At 47.4% G+C, this 21,045-nt stretch overlaps 1 protein-coding gene across 7 annotated transcripts in view; it reads right to left on the bottom strand.

The window, feature by feature from the left end:
• Positions 1-21,045, bottom strand: part of CYRIB (CYFIP related Rac1 interactor B) — a 146,081-nt gene that overhangs the window by 96,643 nt on the left and 28,393 nt on the right. The window lies entirely within an intron of this gene.

The raw sequence follows: 21,045 nt of genomic DNA, 5'->3' as shown, positions 1-21,045 counted from the left end.
AGTAAGCCCTGAGCATGAGCTAGAAGTCCTGGGCACTACAGGATGTGACTCCCAAATAAAAAATAAAAAATAAGGGGGCTGGAGCAATAGCACAGCGGGTAGGGCGTTTGCCTTGCACGCGGCCGGCCGACCTGGGTTCGATTCCCAGCATCCCATATGGTCCCCTGAGCACTGCCAGGAGTAATTCCTGAGTGCAGAGCCAGGAGTAACCCCTGTGCATCACCAGGTGTGACCCAAAAAGCAAAAAAATAAAAATAAAATAAAAAACAAGTAGGGTGGGAGAGATAGTACAGGTGTTAAGACACTTGTTGTGCATGTGGCTGACCCCAATTTCATACTTGCAGCTCCAAGGGGTGTACTCAGTGATGAGAAGTGGAGAGGGGATGAAACCCAGGTTCTTAAATACACAAAAGGAGGCTCCACCACTGAGCTCCATCCCCCAGATAATGTTTCATAAAGTTATCTGACCTATAAACTCCCACCCCACTCCATCTCTAAAAATGTTTCCTAACTCTGTCCTTTAAACTCTTTTATTCTTTGATCTGTACTTTTTCTGTCTCTCTCTGTGTCTCTGTCGAGAGAGAGAGAGAGAGAGAGAGAGAGAAAGAGAGAGAGAGAGACATAGATAAAGACAGAGAGATTGCCCTGCACTTCAAAAAAAACAAACTGTCTTTCATGCGTAGGTTACTTAAATATTTCCTTTTTCTTTAAAATACAACCCCCACAAAACATATATAGAAGTTACTGGTGTTTTTGATACCCCACAGAGCAAAAACCTAGGCTACACATGATGTGCCCTTGGAATTCTGGGCCTAAGACATTTAGGACATTATTTTTTTAGCCTGCTGTAGTCAAGAATTATTCTGACACTTCCCACATCCCAATTAATAGGAAACAGACAAAGGAAAACAGATGTTTAGTTTATTCCACCTGGTCTAGCAAACTCAATTACCCAAGTTGCCTTGCTTATTGCTGAAAAATTTAAGCAGTATTTTCCTGCAAGTGAAATAAGGTCTCTGATGATCTAGCAGGATAGTTTCCACTTTGGCTTAAGCAGAATTCATAAAAGAGAGAGAAAAAACTTTTTCAATACCACTGCTGTGCTCCAACCCTACACAATTCAACAGATTCTCGGGATGAAACTCCAGTATCAGAGTTTTCCAAAGTGCCCCTGGTGACTGTCATGTGCAAAAGGGACAGAGCAGCCAGCTAAGAGAACTCATTAGTCAAGAAAGCCCCTGGGAAACCAAATCTGGATGTGAGGAACTGACTGTAATTAAATCAAATAGCAGATGTAAACGTAGCTAACAGTGCCTGTTACCCAGAAGACACTTAATAAATGTTAATTATACAAAAACATAATTCAAATAATTCCTTCTTCTCCTCAGCGAATTTATCTAGAATTTTATTGGCTTGTTTACCACTCGTTTGTCTTTCAGTCACAATTCATTCTATCCTGTTTCATAAAATTATGAACAAATACACTGCAGTCCTATAGTTCAGATGAACTACAGAAACACTAGAATACAATTACAAGAGCTCTGAAAAATTTCCAACCACCCTTAAACATTTAATGAGTAAAAACGTTCCTTATTTATTGAAAAAAACATTCAATAAAGAGCGATTTATAATAATTATTACTGCTGTTCAAAATATGGAATTCTGAACTAAACAGAAACTTGTTTTCTAAGAAGACAACTTAGCTAATATAATTTAAGAAAGGACTACAGTGATCCATAATGAGCCTCTGAAATAGACTTTTAAGCAAATCAAACCTCTGGGTAATTTAGCAAAATAAAGAAAATAAAATCATAATGATCAGGGCACACAGGTAGCAAGCTTATCACCCCATTCAAGGAAGACCTGAGGAAACTATTCATTAACACCCAGCAGCTTCTGCAGTGAGATACTTCAAATGGTAACGCTGCAATTAGCTAAAAATGGTCTCTCACTCTAAATTTTCCTACAATTACTTCCCAGGGCCTGAATTAGGGAGATGCTTTTTTTATTATTTTTTTTAGGGGCATGTGTATGGGCCACACCTGGGCATTACTCCCAGCTTGAAGCTCAGGGGTCACTCAGGCTGTACTCGGATCATTCTGAGTCAAGGAGCTAAGCTGGGCTTCCCACCTGCAGAACAAGTGCTCAGCCCACTGTGCTCTGTCTCTGGCCCTAGGGAGGAGATTCTTATATAAATTCCCTTACTCTCCATTTTCAACCAAATAACTGAAAACTATTAAAAAACACAACTTTCAGAGCTGTAGAGATACCACAAGGCGCTAAGGCACAATACTGACCCTACCTTGATCTCTAGTACTCCCTTTTGGTACCCTGAGCACTAACAGGAGTGATCCCGGCGTGTAGAGCCAAGGAGTATGCCAGCACAGCCAAGTGTGGCCCTAAACCTCCCAAAATACATAAAAATTTGGAAAAACAGTTTTGTTTTTAAAAGACAGTTTTTTAATCAAAAGGATGTCTTATTAAAGACATCTCCAGGGGCCAGGGAGATAACACAGGGGTTAAAGCCTTTATCTCGCAGGTAAACGGCCCTGCTCCCATCCCTAACAAGCGTATGATCCCATGTGACCCACCAGGATGCAACAACTGCACAGAGACAAGAGTAAGCCTGGACCTCTGCTGGGTGTGGCCCCCAAACCAAAAAAATACATACATTTCCAAACATCGTACTGGTGTGCTCAGATGAATTCTTTCCATCCACATGCTTTCTCGGGCTGTGCTAAACTCAGGGAATATTTAGCTGGTAGGTCATTGGAAGGATTTTCAGGGTGCTATGCTAAGGTTCCCAAGGACGGCCAGTCATTGCCCTAGGAGACCCTAAGCACTGTGTGGGTGAAAGGGGGTAATTTCAGGGTCTATTAATCCCAAGCTTTTAATATCACCTTCATTTTGCTTACTATTCTGGTAGTGCTATGAAAGGTAGTGTCTTCACAGTATCCTATAGTATATCAGTTACATGCAGCCTTACTGATTTTTTGCCCCTTTTTCTAGATAAGCTATTTGTTAAAATATTTTTATTTAAGGAATAATAGCACAGCGGATAGGATGTTTGCCTTACATGCAGCCGACGCACGTTCGATTCCTCCGCCCCTCTCAGAGAGCCCGGCAAGCTACCGAGAGTATCTAGCCTGCACTGCAGAGCTGGCAAGCTACCCGTGGCGTATTCCATATGCCAAAAACAGTAACAAGTTTCACAATGGAGACATTACTGGTGCCTGCTCGAGAAAATCGATGAGCAACGGGATGACAGTGACAGTGACAGTGACAATTAATCCCAAGCATTACAAGGCCCAGCACTGAAATGCCAACCCAGTTGACTGAGAATTGCTGGGAGGGGACACCAAGGCCCCTGAGCACTGCTAAGGAACTCCCCACCAAAACATAAGAATACAATGATCAGTTACATGACATGCCAGGCAGCTTCAAGGATGCAAGGTAGATGACATTAAGGACACGGTGACAGTCATAAGCAGGGAAGACTTGGGCAGATTGGATTCTAATAACATAGTCAACCATCGTTTGATGGGACACAGAAAGGACAGGGTCACTGTGGCAACCCTAAACATTGACGTGAAACAGAATCAGAAGTTAATTGGGAGACTGTTGGAGTAACAGTATTGAGATATGCATTACAGTTCTCATCAATAACACTCAACTTCCATCTTGTGAATGTGACCATCGTGTGCCGTTTTGCACTGACCCATGATGTTTGTCCTGAGTAAGTTATAAGCGTTCTGAGGGGGGTACCTTGTCTTAGTAATAATAGCACTGTAGCACTGTCATCAAAGTACTCAAGCGGGCACCAGTAACGTCTCCATTGTGAGACTTGTTTTTACTGTTTTTGGCATATCAAATACACCATGGGTAGCTTGCCAGGCTCTGCCATGTGGGCGAGATACTCTCAGTAGCTTGCTGGGCTCTCCAAGAGGGACAGAGGAATCGAACCTGGGTTGGCCGCATGCAAGGCAAATGCCCTACCCACTATGCTATGGCTCTAGTCCGTTAGTATATAAGTATTTTTTGTTTCTATGCTATTAACTGCATTATGTATGGTATTAGATAATTATTCATATTACCAATTAAAATTTCTCCTAACTCATGCTTCTATTTATTAGGGGATTGGGCTTCAGGGGCTCTTCCTGACTCTGTATTCAAGAGTGGTGCTGGCAGGGATCAGAGGACTATGTGTGGTACCGGGAATCAAACCCGAGTCAGCAGGGTGCAAGGCAAATGCCTTAACCCTTGTACTGTTGGATAACACTGGATTGTCCTTTCTCTTCCGGCAGGGAGCTTAGGTTTATTGAGCTACTCCCACAACAGTGTCCCTGAGACACACCCAATTCCATCAAACACTAATAACCCTATATTGCTTTTCTCTTTCCCGTATGTCATTTGCATGGTTCATTTAGCAATGTCCTTTTTTGTATAGACACAGGAAGACAGTTCTTACTATGCTTTATTGTAACATGGGAGTTAATGACTCCAAAATAATATTTACTCCTGGGCATCCATATTTACTTGACTTAAGTGTTAGTTGCCCTTATTTCATAGCACTCCAAAAGCAGGGTGCCAGCGAAGGGACTGGATGGACCCAGGGCAAGCTGTAAGCTACCCTGGCATCGAAAGGAGACAAGCTAAGAGCCATAAGTATAAATTAAGAGCCTGGTCATGGACAAATTCTGTCATGACCCAAAAAGCAGTAGCTGAATAAGGACTCTGCTGGGGTTAGGAGAGAGTTACCTGGCCTGAGGTCTGTGGTCTGGAATATATAGCGAGATGACCCCAGGAAGAGCCAATCTTTAAGCTTAATATCTCTTACTGTGTTCATACAAAATGACATTGCTAGAAATATTATAAGAAGTAAATTCACTATGATTATTTAAATGGATTACTAGCTGAGGAGGAGGACTGGAGCAATAGTAGAGCGGGTAGGGCATTTGCCTTGCACATGACTGACCCAGGTTCGATTCTTCCATCCCTCTTCCAGAGCCCGTCAAGCTTCCAAGCGTATCCCGCCCACACAGCAGAGCCTGGCAAGCTACCCGTGGCATATTCGATATGCCAAAAACAGTAACAAAAGGTCTTACAATGGAAACGTTACCGTGCCCGCTCGAGCAAATTAATGAACAATGGGACAACAATGCTACAGTGCTATTAGCTGAGGAAAGGATAAAGCAATACACCCTGGATGGAATCATGTGCTTGAGCGAATCTCCTAGTAATCTGGAATGTGAACCCTCAGACGAGATTTTGTCCTTGAGTTAATCTCCTGAAGGAATGGCTTTACCTCTGTCTGTTGTTATGATCATGTTCAATCCCACCTTAGTGTATCCCCACCCTTCGTGGTTTCTATATAACTATGCTGAAAGGGGTAAGAGGAGACTAGACATTGAAGACTAGAGGATGAGAATTGAGACTTTGGGCCTTTAAGGTCTTTGAGGACTAGAGGGCCTGTGGGGACTAAAGGGGGACTAGATGACAACGATGACTGGAAGTAGAGGACAATAAGACTACGACGAGGGGCTGGAGCAATAGCACAGCGGGTAGAGTGTTTGCCTTGCATGCAGCCGACCCAGGTTCGATTCCCAGCATCTCATATGACCCCCCCAGCCCACCCCGAGCACTGCCAGGAGTAATTCCTGAATGCATGAGCCGGGAATAACCCCTGTGCATCGCTGGGTGTGACCCAAAAAGAAAAAAAAAAAGACTATGAGGAGACGAGGAGGAAGGTATAACGAGAGGACTTTGAGGTCTGCAAGGAGACTAGGATGATGGAACTCTGATGACTGGGACCACGACCAAAACGAAAACTACAACTGCGCCGTGAGGGAAGAGGTCGGACTACTCTGGGGAGAAGAGAGAAATAAACTGTCTACCAAACCCCCCGGGTCCTGTTTCTCCAGTCCTTCGTCCGTCTGTCCATCCATCCATCCATCACCATGGGCCAATCTGAGGGGGCCAGTTCTCGGCCACCGAGTCCCGTGTGCCCACATGCTTTTCTATTTGACACTCACACTCTACCAGCTCTCTGACCCCATTTAATATGCTTTCATTTAACATGCTGATCAGTGAAGCATTAAATTACTGCATGAGCTGTTTTGTGCGGAACCCATCACATAAGCAATTTCAATTGGCCTTGACTGGTGTGGAGTTGGGAAAGTCCTCGGAGAGGCAAGATCCCCCAAGGTCACAGCTCAACAAAGGGTCCTGAGAGAACACAGACAGGTGAGTGTGGGCACCATTTCCCCAAGACTACTCCAAGACCACAAAAAACACAACAAATTTATGGAAAATGAAATTGAGCAGCGGGGCACACCCAGCGGTGCTCAGGGCTCACTCCTGGCTCAATGCTCAGGAATCACTTCTGGTAGTGTTTGGGGAAATGTATGTAATCCCTTGCCTGTTGCACTATCCCTCTGGCCCAAGGAAAATAAATACTTTTGGAGGGTTCTCTTCCCACACTGGCATTTCAAAGGTTTTTCTTGAGCCATTTAAAAAGTGTTTTTTTTTTTTTTCAAGAGCCAGGTTCTCCATGGTTTTGTCAATGAGTAGTACTACTATTTATCAAGTACACAGTCTCCAAAAGACATGAACACACTGTGGTCTCAGAGGTGTCTTTTAAAACACATTCCCGGTGGTTTCGTTTCCTAGCCACAACTAGTGCTAATTAGTTATGAAAATCTTTTGTGAAAATAGGGTTAGTGCAGCGGTATTGCTTTTAATTTGCAAAATTAGGAATAGGCTGTCCTTCAAATGAACTTAAGATACAGAATGTATCTAAACATCATGACTTCTATTTGACCATCTATGCACGCACACATGCATTCATTACAAACATCAACTTTTGCCATCCTGATGCCATGAATAAACAGGCTCTCAATGCATGCTCACCTGTGAGATGCAAATCCCATACACTTTTTAGATTTATCTGAGAGCTCATAACTGATTCATGGGCCCACCACAAGTCTAGAAAAATTCTCAGGGTTGGTTTTCTGACCCTGACCAAGTAACCAAGGTTGCGCTGGAGAAACAGTCTTAGATTGAGAAGCTTGCCTTACATCCTGCCAACCCTGGTTCGATCCCTAGCACCACATACACCCAAGCACAGTAAGGGGTCAGTCCCAAGCAAAGAACAAGAAAAGCCCCTGAACATAGCTGAGTATTGCTAAAAGCTTCCACCCCCTCCTCAAAGCAGCCCAGATTAATTTCGAATACTAACACTTTTGAAGGAATAAAGACCAGGGCTTCTTTTGCTCACACATTAGCATCCCTGAGGCTCATTGAAAGAGAAAGGTCTCTGAGCGGGCACAGTACCACACTGCCTCCCAGATCCACAGCCTGGCCAGGGCAGAGGTTAGTTGCGTGGGAAATTCCCTATCGAAGAAAAGAGTCCGCAACATGGTCAAGGTTCATGTGACCTGGGCTCTATTCCTGGCACTACCTGATCCTCAAATACTGCTAGGTGTATCCCGGATGCCCCTGAGCACTGGGAGGGCGGCCCCAGTGTCCCCAGACCTGCAGGGCCTGGGCAGCACTGATCCTAGAGTCCTTGCACTGAACCAACAGCCCGGCTAACCAAGAAGACTTTGCTGTGGGTTTCCCGGAGCACAGCTTGGGAGAGGAGAAAGAGAGACAGAGACAGAGAGAGACAGAGACAGAGAAAAAGAGGGGGTGGGGTGGGGGACAGGAGGGATTAAGGAAGGGAGAGGAGGACAAACCCACGCTGGTTGAGAGCCACTCTCCTGAAGCTGAGGAAAGTGCCCCCATTGTCAGGGACAACAGTCTAGCTGAAGGGATGGAGCAATAGCACAGCGGGCAGGGCGTTTGCCTTGCACACGGCCGACCCAGCTTCGATTCCCAGCATCCCATATGGTCCCCTGAGCACTGCCAGGAGTAATTCCTGAGTGCAGAGCCAGGGGAATCAGAGCCTGTGCATCACTGGGTGTGACCTAAGAAGCAAAAAAAAAAAAAAAAAGTCTAGCTAAGGGCAGAGCAGGGACACGTCAGTCCCCTCCCTCCCTGCCCAAATAAGAAAGCACCTTCCTGGCACCCTGTGTCTCCAGTGCACCACTGATGGGGAGGGGCTTTCCACCCACTCAGCCCTGAGCCCCCAGGATGAAGCAGAAATCTACATAACGCTCTGGGCCGGTGTCCCCAGCTACACCCGCAATAAGGAAGCCCATAATGAGCGTTATTATTGCGGCCCTTACCCTCATTCCACCGAGAAGGAAACCAGCTCCTAAGGCTGATGTGACTCACCCAGGGCCCAGGATACGGAGGGAGGGGCAGGGCTGAGACAGGAACTCAGGGCTCCTGGGTTCATTCTCTTCCGGAACCCCAGGACGCAGCCCACAACCAGCTGCCCCCAGGCGTTACTGGCACACCTTTCTTGCTTCCTCTCACAGCCACTGCCCATCCCCATCTGGCACTCCCCATCAGGCTGAAATCCCATTTAGGAGCCTATGGTTCACATTTGACCAGAGGATCCTTCCCTCTGGTCAAAACAATCCAGGAGGGCTTCCAAGACCCACGTTGAGGCACTACAAGGAGGCGGAGGGGGAGGGTTAGCACAACTTGGGAGCCCGGCACGCGTAGTATCTGGGGGTTCCAGGGTCTCTCGTCACCTGTCAGGGTTGCCCGGCTATAGAACAGCAACAGTAAGTATCAGGGACAAAGCCGAAGGTCAGTCAAGGGAGGAAAGGGCCTGGGTAAGCCCAGGTGTGCAGCCCGCGGCTCCTCTCGGCCCTTCCTCTGCACCACACTTCACATTCTGGCCCCAAAGACCTCAGAGTGAGTGCAGCACCTCCTCTTACCTGTCATCCCGTTGCTCATCGATTTGTTCGAGCGGGCACCAGTAACGTCTCTCATTGAGAGACTCATTGTTACTGTTTTTGGCATATCCAATACGCACGGGTAGCTTGCCAGGCTCTGCCGCGCAGGCTCGGTACTCTCGGTAGCTTGCCAGGCTCTCCGAGAGGGGCGGAGGAATCGAACTAGGGTCGGCCCCGTGAAAGTCCAACGCCCAACCGCTGTGCTATCGCTCCAGCCCCTACTTCATCCTATTTCCTGTGCTGTTTGGACCACCTTGGAGTCTTGGAGAACAGAAGGGATGGAGGTGCTCTCTCTCTCTCTCTCTCTCTCTCTCTCTCACACACACACACACACCCTCCAGAAATAATAAACAAGAAATTAACCTTTATCCTCCCTTAATTAAAATTAAATCTTTGCATTCTACAAGGCCTATGAACCTGAACTGTTTTTCTCAGAGGGAAAAAAAAAATGTTGACATGCCAAGAGAGTGAGTGTGGGCAGAAGTGCATTGCAGAGCACTAGAGAAAGGTGCATACCACCACACCACCACACCACACAAAGCAGATAGCTTGGGGCTGGGGAGCGGGGGGGGGGGGGGGGAGCTGTGAAAGTTGCCATTTCCAAACCCATCACGCCTGTTTTCCTCCACTGACCCTCCCACTACCACTGATGGTGCACTGACTCTGTGAACGGACACTAGAATTCTTTGAGGGGGTGAGTGTGACTGAGGTGAAGGAGGGCTGGCAGTGGGGAGCACTCTGCAAAGCTTTCACGTGAGCCGGACATTGTCCAGCTGCTTCCCCACCAGCTGGTCTGTCTGCACCAGTACTGGAAATACTGAAGTAATTCCAACCAGATTGGGAAGTAGCTGCTGTCCCTAACCCTCTATGGTGCCCTCCTCCAGACCTACCCTCCTCCCCGAGGGTCCATAAGGAAAGAATGGCAGGCACTGGGGAGGCTTCCAGAAAGTTCTCTGGCAGATGCGCAATGTTAAACTTGCTATCGAGCCCCCAATCCCACCCACCCCGGCCATGGAATACACTAAGAATACAAACAAAATTCTGAGGCCCTCAGGAGAGAGATGAGGCCTCAGGGAATGTTTACTGAAGGCAGGAGGAGGGAGGGCAGAGAAGGCTGATTGACAGGGCAGTGTCACCTAGGAGCAATGTTTAAAACTCAGCAACTCCCTCCCTCTGGATCCTGCTCCATCCAGTTCGCGCCACCACTAGGATAGAACTTCCCTAGCCAGGGGCTGGAGCGATAGCACAGCGGGTAGGGCGGTTGCCTTGAACGCGGCCCACCCAGGTTTGATTCCCAGCATCCCATATGGTCTCCCAGCACGGCCAGGAGTAATTTCTGAGTGCAGAGCCAGGAGTAACCCCTGAGCATCGCCGGGTGTGACCCAAAAAGGAAAAAAAAATCCTTAGCCAGACAAAAGGATAGTCTGTACTTTGCTTGCCACCCTCACTCTGGCCAGGCGAAGAGAACCCAGGGCTGAGTTCCCTGCAATGCACAAATGCCAACTTGTCTGCACATCTCTCTTCTGGAAAATGGCAGATGTGCAATGCCAGTTTCCCCACAGGGCATCCCCAACCCTCCCTTCATTAACCTGCGGAGATCAACATATGGCCTAGGCCAGGGCAGTCAAAATATGGAATCTTCCAGATCCACTGGTTGGTTCAAGAACAGGTATCTGACCCCTGAGTGGCCACTGGAAGCCTTGTTTAGCACCTTGGCTAAAACCAGGGGAAACGGTACCCTTTCATCCCTGCCCTCTCCCAAAGCTGCAGACTATGAGGACAGAATCCAAATCGCAGCAGCTGCAACTTCTTGCCATCTCAAAAGAAGAAAAACGCTCAAGAAACCAGGAGAACTGGAACAGAAGACAGAAGAGGCCAAAACCCAACAGAAGAGTCTGGGTGCCTGGATCAGACCCACTTGTTTATTACACACCCATTTATTACAGCAGACGGGACTTCATAAATTGCATTTTTAACACTTAAACAAGCCTGGAGTATGGCCTCTGACACTTGTCACCCAGAGTACCAACAGATACTAAGAGCTGTGCCAGAATGGTGTTTGGTGGCATCTAGAAGGCGCTCCAGGCCCCAAGTCCTGTGCTTCAAGAAGAGCATCTCTCATTCAAGGTGAATCCAAAGAGGTCTTGCTCTCCATTTCCCACACTGCAACCCGTCCGCGCTCTGGCCATGCACACAAGTGATGAGGCAACTGCCTTTAACAAAGCTGACAGGCCAGCATCCTGCGTTCCGTGCAGGAACGTCCAGCAGAGACCTCGCCCACCTCCACCCACAACATATGCACACTCCACCTGTCAGCAGCTATGTTTCTCCCGCAGATGTTTGTACGATAGCAGTTGATGCCATGCATTCTCTGAGGATGAGCAGGATACCTCCTGTCTTGGAACCCACATCCTGTCCACGGAGGTCAAAACCCTGCTCCTACACAGGAATTGAGTAAATACTGAAAGAGCCTCCTGAGCACAGTTTTCACCCCTTGATGAGGACCAAGGCCCTCCAAAAGACTTCCTAACGCCCACCTACAACAGAAAGAGTCTCTGGGTTAAACATGCCTTTGTATATAAAGTGCAGCTTTTTCCTCCCCAGGGGAAAAAAATAATCCCCAAGTGCATAAAGTTCATCCAAAGCACAGGAGTCTGATGTGGAAACTTCTCTTGACACTAAACACAAGCTGATGGCATTTATAGACACAGCATCTAGCGGGTTCACTTCAAAACAGGTTTCAGAGCACTCCCTGAGAAATACTCCCATTTTACAGGAGTGGAAACAGATTCTGAGGCCTGCTGCGACAGACCAATGTTGCACATTAAGTAGCGGAGAAGCTAAAGAACAGGTTTCTGCTCCCTGCCCCCCAAGATTTAGAAATAAATTTACTCCTTCTCAATGTATTGCACTAGAACACTAGTGAACACAGGCTCACTTAAAAATATGAGCTTTGGAGTCTCGGGCCGGGGCCGGTGCCGGCTCGAGCTCCGCCGAGATTTGACCCGGGTGGCCATGCCTTTGCACAGCCGCTTGGCTGCTGAACGAGTAGGATCCAGAGCCAGCTATATGACTTGGAGTTCCAGCGAATGCTTGCAGCCATGTGTCCAGACTGTGAACTAAGCTTTTGCTCCATGCTGCTCCAGGAAGGGAAATGATTCAATTTCCAACTTAAATCTCCCTGGACTTAATTACTAAAATAGAGAAACTGTAAACAGTGGGGGGTGGGATGTATACTGGGTTTTTTTTTTTTTTTGGTGGTGGAATATGGGCACTGGTGAAAGGACGGGTGTTTGAGCATTGTATAACTGAGACATAAGCCTGAGAACTTTGTAACTTTCCACATGGTGATTCAATAAAATAAATTTAAATATATATATAAATATATATTTATATATATATATATATGAGCTTTGGGGCTGGAGCGATAGCACAGCGGGTAGAGCGTTTGTTTGCTTTGCATGCGGCCGGCCGGGGTTCAATTCCCAGCATCCCATATGGTCCCCACACACCGCCAGGAGTAATTCCTAAGTGTAGAGCCAGGAGTAACCTCTGTGCCTGTGCATCGCCGGGTGTGACCCAAAAAAGAAAAAAAAAATAAGAGCTTTAGGGACAAGAGATAGTACAGTGGTTAGGGTGCACGCCTAGTCTGCAGACCTGGCTTCCTTACTGGCACCATACGGTCCTCTCAGTATCAGCAGAGGTGGCACTGGAGGCTCCCGGCACCACTGGGTGTGGCCCAGGAGAAACTCAGCACTGCCAGGTATCCTGGGCATCCCTAGCATGAAGGGCCCAATAATTGTCTCCAGATATCCAGAGTGAGCACACACACACACACACACACACACACACACACACACACACACACACACACACACACACCCCTTGAGGAGGTGCAGATAGAGGGAAAAAAGAACTCTCATACACTCCTGGTGGAAATGTACACTGATATAGCCTCTGGGAAATGTAATTCTTTAAATCAAAAAAAAAAAAAGGAGGGAGGAAGGAGCTATAGCACAGCTGGGGTTCTTGCCTTGCATGTGGGAGACTGGAGCTCAGTCCTCAACATCCCATATAGTCCCCCGAGCTCGGCTGAGTGATCCCTGAGTCAGGAGTCAGCCCTGAGCATTGCCGGGTGTGGCCCAGAAAACAAACAACAATTTAAAAAAACTTAAAGTAAAAGTAGAAAAACCATGTGACTCAGTATTACCACTCCTAGATATCCAACCAAAGAATAAGAAAATACTAAATCTCAAAGATATCTATACCCCATGTTCATAGCATTATAGATATCCAACCAAAGAATAAGAAAATACTAAATCTCAAAGATATCTATACCCCATGTTCATAACATTATTCATAATATTCAAAACATGGAAACATCCTAAAGGCCCATGGACTCATGACTAAGTAAAGCGGAAGACAATGACTAAACGATTTCTCTCACAAGTGGGACATAAATAACCAAGGTAGAATCAGTGAGATTACTCAGAGGATGGAGTGTATGCTTCACATGCAGGAGCCCCGGGTCAGATCTCTGGCACCACCTGGTCCCTGAGAAACTCTGGACTGGGCAAAGAATTGGGAATAGTCCTCCAGCACTGCTAGGTATATCCCCAAACCAAAATAATCATAATAAAATTAACTTCTTTATAAAATAATAAAGGCAAATTAGCTAATAAAATCACAACAAAGCTACTGATACAGGGTTAGAGAGATAGTACAGTGGGTAGGGAGGGCACTTGTCTTGCACACAACCGACCCGGGTTCTATTCCTAGCACTACATATGTTCCCTGAGGACCACAAGGAGTTATCCCTGAGCACAAAGTCTGAGTAAGTAAGTCCTGAGCACTACCAGGTATGCCCCCCCCAAAAAAAAATAGAAAAGAACTGATAGCTGCAAAAAATTAGATGGTTACCAGAGGTAGAGGCAGAAAAGACTTTGGTGGGGGGTTTCTCTTTGACAGTGCAATGGCCCTAGAGCTTTAGGAGGGCAAGGCTTACATGCCAATGCATGTGTGAAGCCAAGATGTGGACAGTATTGTCAAGCAATACAAGTTTTGTTTGGTTTTGTTTTGGGGACACACAGGGCAGCGCTCAGAGGTTCCTCCTGACTCTGCACTCAGAGATCATTCCTCCTAGGGATGGAAGAATTCAGGGAGCCCTACGTGATGCTGGGGATCAAACTCGGGTTGACCATATGCCAGGCAAGCATCTACTCACTGTACTATCTCTCTGGTCCAAGCAATAAAATTTTAATTTACAAAAAAGTAAGACACAAATAAACTCTCCATGTTGCCGCTCTCTGTACCCATGAAAGACATTTGCAGCCCTTCGACCAGCTGTGGTTCTGTGATTGCTCACGTTCTCTCCTACCGGTGAACATAACAGCACTGGCAGCAGACAGCAGGGGCTGCTGGTCATGCCAGGGATGCAGAACCAGCGAACTGGCGGTGGCATGATCTTTGCACAAATGACTGGATAAAGAAACTATGGGACATCTTCACAGTGGAATACTACACAGCTGTTAGGAAAAATCAAGTCATGAAATTTGCCTATGAATGGATGAACTTGGAGAGTATCATGCTGAGTGAAATAAGTCAGAAGGATGGGAGCTGGAGCAATAGCACAGCGGGTAGGGCATTTGCCTTGCACGCGGCTGACCCGGGTTCGATTCCCAGCATCCCATATGGTCCCCCGAGCACTGCCAGGAGTAATTCCTGAGTGCATGAGCCAGGAGTAACCACTGTGCATTGCCGGGTGTGACCCAAATTGCAAAAAAAAAAAAAAAAAAAAGTCAGAAGGAGAAGGATTGCATTCATTTGTGGGATATAAAAAAAAGTATGAAACTAATATCCAACACCCGTAAAAATGGGCCAGGAGGACTGGTCAATGGTTGGAAATTACCACAAGGGTGTGGGGGTGGAGGGTAGTTAAGAGAGAGGAGGATCCATTATGACAACATTAGATGGAAATGATCACTCTGGACAAGAACTGAGTGTTGAGGGCTGGAGCGATAGCACAGAGGGTAGGGCGTTTGTCTTGCACGCAGCTGACCCAGGTTTGATTCCCAGCATCCCATATGGTCCCCCGAGCAATGCCAGGAGTAATTCCTGAGTGCATGAGCCGGGAGTAACCCCTGTGCATCGCCGGGTGTGGCCCAAAAAGAAAAAAAAAAAGAAGTGTGTTGAAAGTAGATAAAATGATACACATTTCAGCATCTGTATCACAAACCATAATGCCTAAAATGAGAGAGAGAGAGAGAAAGAGAGAGAGAGAGAGAGAGAGAGAGAGAGAGAGAGAGAGAAAAGAGGAGAAGAGAGGTGCCTGCCATAGAGGCAGGCTGGGGATGTGGGGATGGGGGTGGGGTCTGGGGAGGGTGGGGAAACTGGGGACATTGGTCATTGGTGCTGGGAAAAGGCACTGGTGGAGGGATGGGTGTTGGAACATTGTATGACTGACACCCAATCATAAACAGCTTTGTAATGCTCTACCTCACAGTGATTCAATAAAATAAAAAATATATATATTTTTAAAAATGTCTTTCCCTGCATGTACCGGCTTAGTAGGAGGTCCCGAGGACATTCAGGCCTGGCTTAGTATGGTCCACAGTGCTGTGTGGGTGACACCCTCACCGTGGACCCATGACTGCAGAGAGAGAGCCCGCAGTCTGACTCCAGGGCTGCTCCCTTCCTGCACCGGGTGGCCTCGGGCCAGCCGCTCTGCTTTTCAGAGTCTCTTCTTCTTCATCACCATTCACAGCAGCAACACCCACCACTAAATGAGGTCATGTCCCTCAACAGTTAATTTAGAATTCAACCCTCTTGCCAACCCTGGTCAGCATACTGGATTCACTCCTCGCCACTCCCTCCCAACTCCCTCCCCCACAGTGAGCTTGGGGGTTGGTTTATCCAGAGGGCAGGGGAAGCTGCTAATGGTATATACTTGTGTGGAAAGGAATGAAAACAGTACCTTGAAAAATACTGGGGCTGGAGCCGTAGTACAAGGAACTGCTTGACTTGGGCTCAATCTCTGGCACCCATACGCCCACCCCCCCTCCCAGCACTACCAGGGGGATCACAGAGGTGAAGACTCTGGAGAAAGTCCTTAGGGCGACTGGATGTGGCCCAATAAACAAACAAAAACAGTGAACTCTCAAAGTAGGTGACTTCATTCAATGAAATGCCCAAAGAAAGTTTATGGACAGATCTACAGAAACAAGAAGACCAGTAGTTACCCAGCGGGGCGTGGAGCAGGGCTGAACTGCAAATGGGTATGAACAATCTTAGAGGGGTGATGGGAAGGTTCTAAAATTATGTTACGGTCACGGCTGCATCATCCAGGACAATGACTGAAAAATCACTGAATGCATGTCTGCCTGAAGCGTGTAGACCTCTTGCTCTGTACATAATTCCCTGTGTAAGTTTCCTATCGCTGCTCTCCCAAATGACCATGCATTTTGTAGCTGTGAATTTATTGTTAATGTTTTTTTTTTTCTTTTTGTGTCACACCCGGCGATGCACAGGGATCACTCCTGGCTCTGCACTCAGGAATTACCCCTGGCGGTGCTCAGGAGACCATACGGGATGCTGGGAATCGAACCCGGGTCAGCCACGTGCAAGGCAAATGCCCTACCCGCTGTGCTATCGCTCCAGCCCCTGTGAATTTATTCTTTTGTAATTCTGGAGATTGTAAATGTACAATAAGCTTCATGGGGCTGAAATCAAGGAAGTGGCAGAGGAACGGGACCCATCTCCTCCTCCGGCATCTGCTGACTTCCTGCACTCTGGCACCTTCCTCCAGTCATGGTACAGCCCCCGCAAATCTGTCTCTGACCCTGTATTTCTATTTCCATTACCATACCGCCACCTCTCTTGTTTTTGAGGGGGGAGGAAAGAGGAGGAGACATACTCGTGTTGCTCAGGGATTGCTCCTAGCAGTGTGTGTGTGTGTGTGTGTGTGTGTGTGTGGAGAGGGCGGTCATGAATCCTTGTGCTCATGCTTTGAATGCAAAGCCCAGCATTCTGCAACTTTATCACACCTACAGACCTGAGAAATATTCCACTGACCAGCGTTCCGCTGAGATAGAAACAGACAAACCAAAAAACAGCGAGATGTCCTGCTCACTCTGTGACACTGTAACGCCCAAATCAGGAGTCCCTAAGGATTCGCAAAGGGGGCATTTGGGGGGGACCCCAGGAAATGTTTGTATTGATTCACACACCCCAGTTTGAAGAACAGGGGCCTAACCTGTTGTACTGTCTCCCGGGCACTTATTCTCTTAGAAGGATTCATGACTACATCATTAGGTCCACCTGGAGAAGTCAGGCTCATTTTCCCACCCCAAAATCAGTCACTTAAGTAACATCTAAGAAGTCACCTTTGCCAATAACAACATGTATGCACCGTTCCAGGCTGGAGCGATAGCGCAGCGGGTAGGGCATTCGCCTTGCACACGGTCGACCCAGGTTCGATTCCTCCGCCCCTCTCGGAGTCCCCAGCAAGCTACCGAGAGTATCCCACCCATACAGCAGAGTCTGGCAAGCTACCTGTGACGTATTCGATATGCCAAAAACAGTAACAACAAGTCTCACAATGGAGACATTACTGGTGCCCGCTCGAGCAAATCGATGAACAATGGGATGACAGTGACAGTGATGCACCGGTCCTGGGCCTGGGGCTATCTTCTGTGTTCCATCTGCCTCAATGGAGTGTTATAGAAACAACCAAATAACTCACACGGATGTAAACAGGCATGCAGGCCCCATGCTGGTGCCTTGCTAGACCCCTACTGCTGCAGGTGTCCTGGGGACTGACTGAAGGCACCCACGAAGCTCAAACAAACTGCAAGCCTGTTCACTTTGATTCCAAACCCTAGCAGGGACTTGGGGCGGGAGAAGGCCAACATCTGCCCTGCTTGAGTTTGGGAAGACGGAGAAGAGGGGAGAGGGGACGAAGTGCCCTTTAGAGACACTGATTTGACTTCTTGACCCATGTCCTCCCCTTTCCACCATCAATTCCAAGAAAAAATGCAAAATTTTATGTCTGTACAAATCTGTCTCTCGGCATTCTGAAACTTCCAACTCATTGATTATTTTGGAAAGACAAATTAAGTGAGTCTCCAGACGCACCCAGCTTTTGGCCAGCTTCTCATTCAATAGCCGAGGCGTCACTGAGTTCCCTTCCGCACGCCCTGGGTCCAGGCTGTGTTGATCAACAAAACAGAGGAGGATTCAGGGCTCGATTCCGTTCAAGTGGCCTCAGGTCCACAGACCCCTCTCCACTCACACCAAAGCTTCTTGAGGCAGGAAAGCTGCCCAGGCAAAAATAAGTGACTGTAAAATATTTAAAAAATCATTCTAAAGGGGGAGCAGTCACAGTAAACTCACCCATCCTATCTCTCCTATCACCAAGGTTCCCGCAAGGGACTAAGAGTGTCAGTATGGCCACAGTGGTGGGTTCCATCTGGGTTACCAACGACATACAACAGGAGTCCAGGACACATTTACAGGAAACATGAATTTGAGGAGACAAAACAAGGGCGCTCTCAGAATCAACAGCTTGCTGGCAAGCCAGGCTGAACTAAGGCTCCAAGAGAAGGAAGAGGGAAATGTGGTCAAGCCCAGGATGTCTGCTTCAATGCTGGCCATCTCCACTGGGCTCAACTCAATGGTCCTGCCTGCTGGCACCCCAGGATTTTGGCCAGGAGGCCACACCGGGGCCACATCCAATGCCTGAGCAGCCAGACGCAAGAGAAAAGGAGGCTGGGTCCTACGCCATCATCCACAGTGAAAGACTTACACCTTAGCAGGAGACTTACGCCAAGCAGGAGAGAGGTGAGATGTTGGGCACCTCACAATGCATAAAGTCTAGGAGACATCAGGGCTGGAGCAATAGTACAGTGGATAGAGCATCTACCTTGAACACAGCTGACCTGGATTCAATACCAGCATCCCATATGGTCCCCAACCATTGCCCAAAGTAATTTCTGTTTGCAGAACCAGAAGTAACCCGTGAGCATCATTGAGTGTGCCGCCCCACACCCCACCCCTGCAAAAATGGAAGGAAGGAAGGAAGAAAGAAAGAAAGAAAGAAAGAAAGAAAGAAAGAAAGAAAGAAAGAAAGAAAGAAAGAAAGAAAGAAAGAAAGAGAAGGAAAGAAAGAAAGAAAGAAAGAAAGAAAGAAAGAAAGAAAGAAAGAAAGAAAGAAAGAAAGAAAGAAAGAAAGAAAGAAAGAAAGAGAGAAAGAAAGAAAGAAGGAAAGAAAAAAAGAAGTAAAATCTAGGAGAAGCATCCATTTCCCAAACGATGGAATTAAGTACAGGTAGATCCAAGAGCCTCAAATCCCCCTCCCTGAGTCCCACACGATAGACCCAGGGGCTTCCCAGGTATCGGAAATGAGGGGAGAGAGCCCTGCAGGTTTCTACAGAACCAAGTGTGAACAAAGGAAGTGTTGCTTCATCTCACACCACAGAGAACAACTGTCAAGCAGGATTTCAAACATCTGCTATTGCAAAACATCTAATATAGTATCAAAGGGTCATTTCCAGAAACTCCCCTTTCCCCTACCTCAAAAAGCCATTCATGGATGGCTACATTCTGGGTAGCTGAAACTGCCATGGTCCAAAAGTCATGCATTCATTGCTTTACAGTCATTCATTCAGAGTCTACACTATTCGAGGCCCAGATCCCCCAGGCCCTGAGCTGGGTACTGGAACCTTAAAGATAGGTCAGTCCATCAGCCATTATTTCTAACTCCCAGAAGTCCCGCTGAAAACAAAAATGAGTGCATTGTGCATCAAGGATGGCAACAATTATATTTTTTAGCTTTGGTGGGGGGGTGCATCACTCCCTTTCTATTGGGGGGAAGGGAAAGAGCAGAGAGAGAGAGAGAGAGAGAGAGAGAGAGAGAGAGAGAGAGAGAGAGCTCCTTGCTCCTCTTCATCAGTCACAACTTTTAGGAGTGTGGGCAAGAACAAGGTCACAATGTCCAAATCTGGATCTTATTTGAACCAGCCTGTGTTGCATTTCTTGGGTGATAAGGGGTCGTGAGCGAGAAAAGATGGAGCCTTGCCCTAGACCAGTGCATCCTCAGTGTAGGGCACATCCTCAGTCTCCTCCTGTGCCTGCCTGGCACACCGCAGGAGCACGAGGAACACCCTGAACTGGTACCACCAGAACACCTGGGTGGACTCAGGGGTCACAGGGAAAGCAAAACCCAGAGGAGAGGGCAGGTACGGCTGTCTTGTTGGGGCCACCTGGAAGTGCTCAGGGGCTACTTCAAGAGCAACAAGGTGCCAAGGATTGTTCAATCCTGCTCAGTTGGACTCAGGCCCCTGCATGCAGTGATCCAATCCTTGGAGCCATGCCCCCAGTCCCAAGACTCTCAAGGTAAGAATCTGGCGTTACTATCGCTTCTTGATTTCTAGATTAGAAAGTTGTCTCTGATATCTGGGTGACAATCCAAGTACTCTTGCTAGTGAAAGCAGCCGAGCCCCCCAATCCTTTACTCTTTATTCCAGTTTCCTTATGGATTCGACTCCCCTCACAGCACACCGCAGCCCCGCCCTCACCCCCAACCCGAACTTTCAGGAGTCAAGGAGTTTCTTCTGTCTTCCTGTGACCCACTTACTGTGAAGATAAAATAGAGCCATATTCTCTCTCTGGGAAATCACTAGGTTTTTGTTTTGTTCGTTTTTAAGACTTATACTGGTGCTGGAATGATAGCACAGCAGGTAGGGCGTTTGCCTTGCACGCAGCTGACCCGGGTTCGATTCCCAGCATCCCATACGGTCCCCCGAGCGCCACCAGGAGTAATTCCTGAGTGCATAAGCCAGGAGTAACCCCTGTGCATCGCCAGGTGTGACACCCTAACCCCTCACCAAAAAAGACTTTTACTCCTGTCTTAGAGAGTCTGAGAACATGCTTTAAATGCCAGAGGTCCAGGGTCAAGGCCTGGTACCTTATGGTTCCCAAACACAGAGCTGGGAGTAGCCCCTGAGCAAAGCCAGGTGTGACCACAGCCCCCCCCCAAAAAAAAAATATTTAGCCAATGATGAAACAGAAATGGACTCCCAGTGTTGGAATATCAGGGGATCCATTTATTCACTGAACAAATAGTTACTGAGCTCCTATAGTATGCTCCATTCCAGGGTTTTTTAGACTTCTACTCTTAAGCACTTTTAACCTGAGAAAT

Source organism: Sorex araneus, chromosome 2 (assembly GCF_027595985.1).
Source record: "Sorex araneus isolate mSorAra2 chromosome 2, mSorAra2.pri, whole genome shotgun sequence".
Lineage (NCBI taxonomy): Eukaryota > Metazoa > Chordata > Mammalia > Eulipotyphla > Soricidae > Sorex > Sorex araneus.
This window is presented reverse-complemented; position numbering and strand designations above follow the sequence as displayed.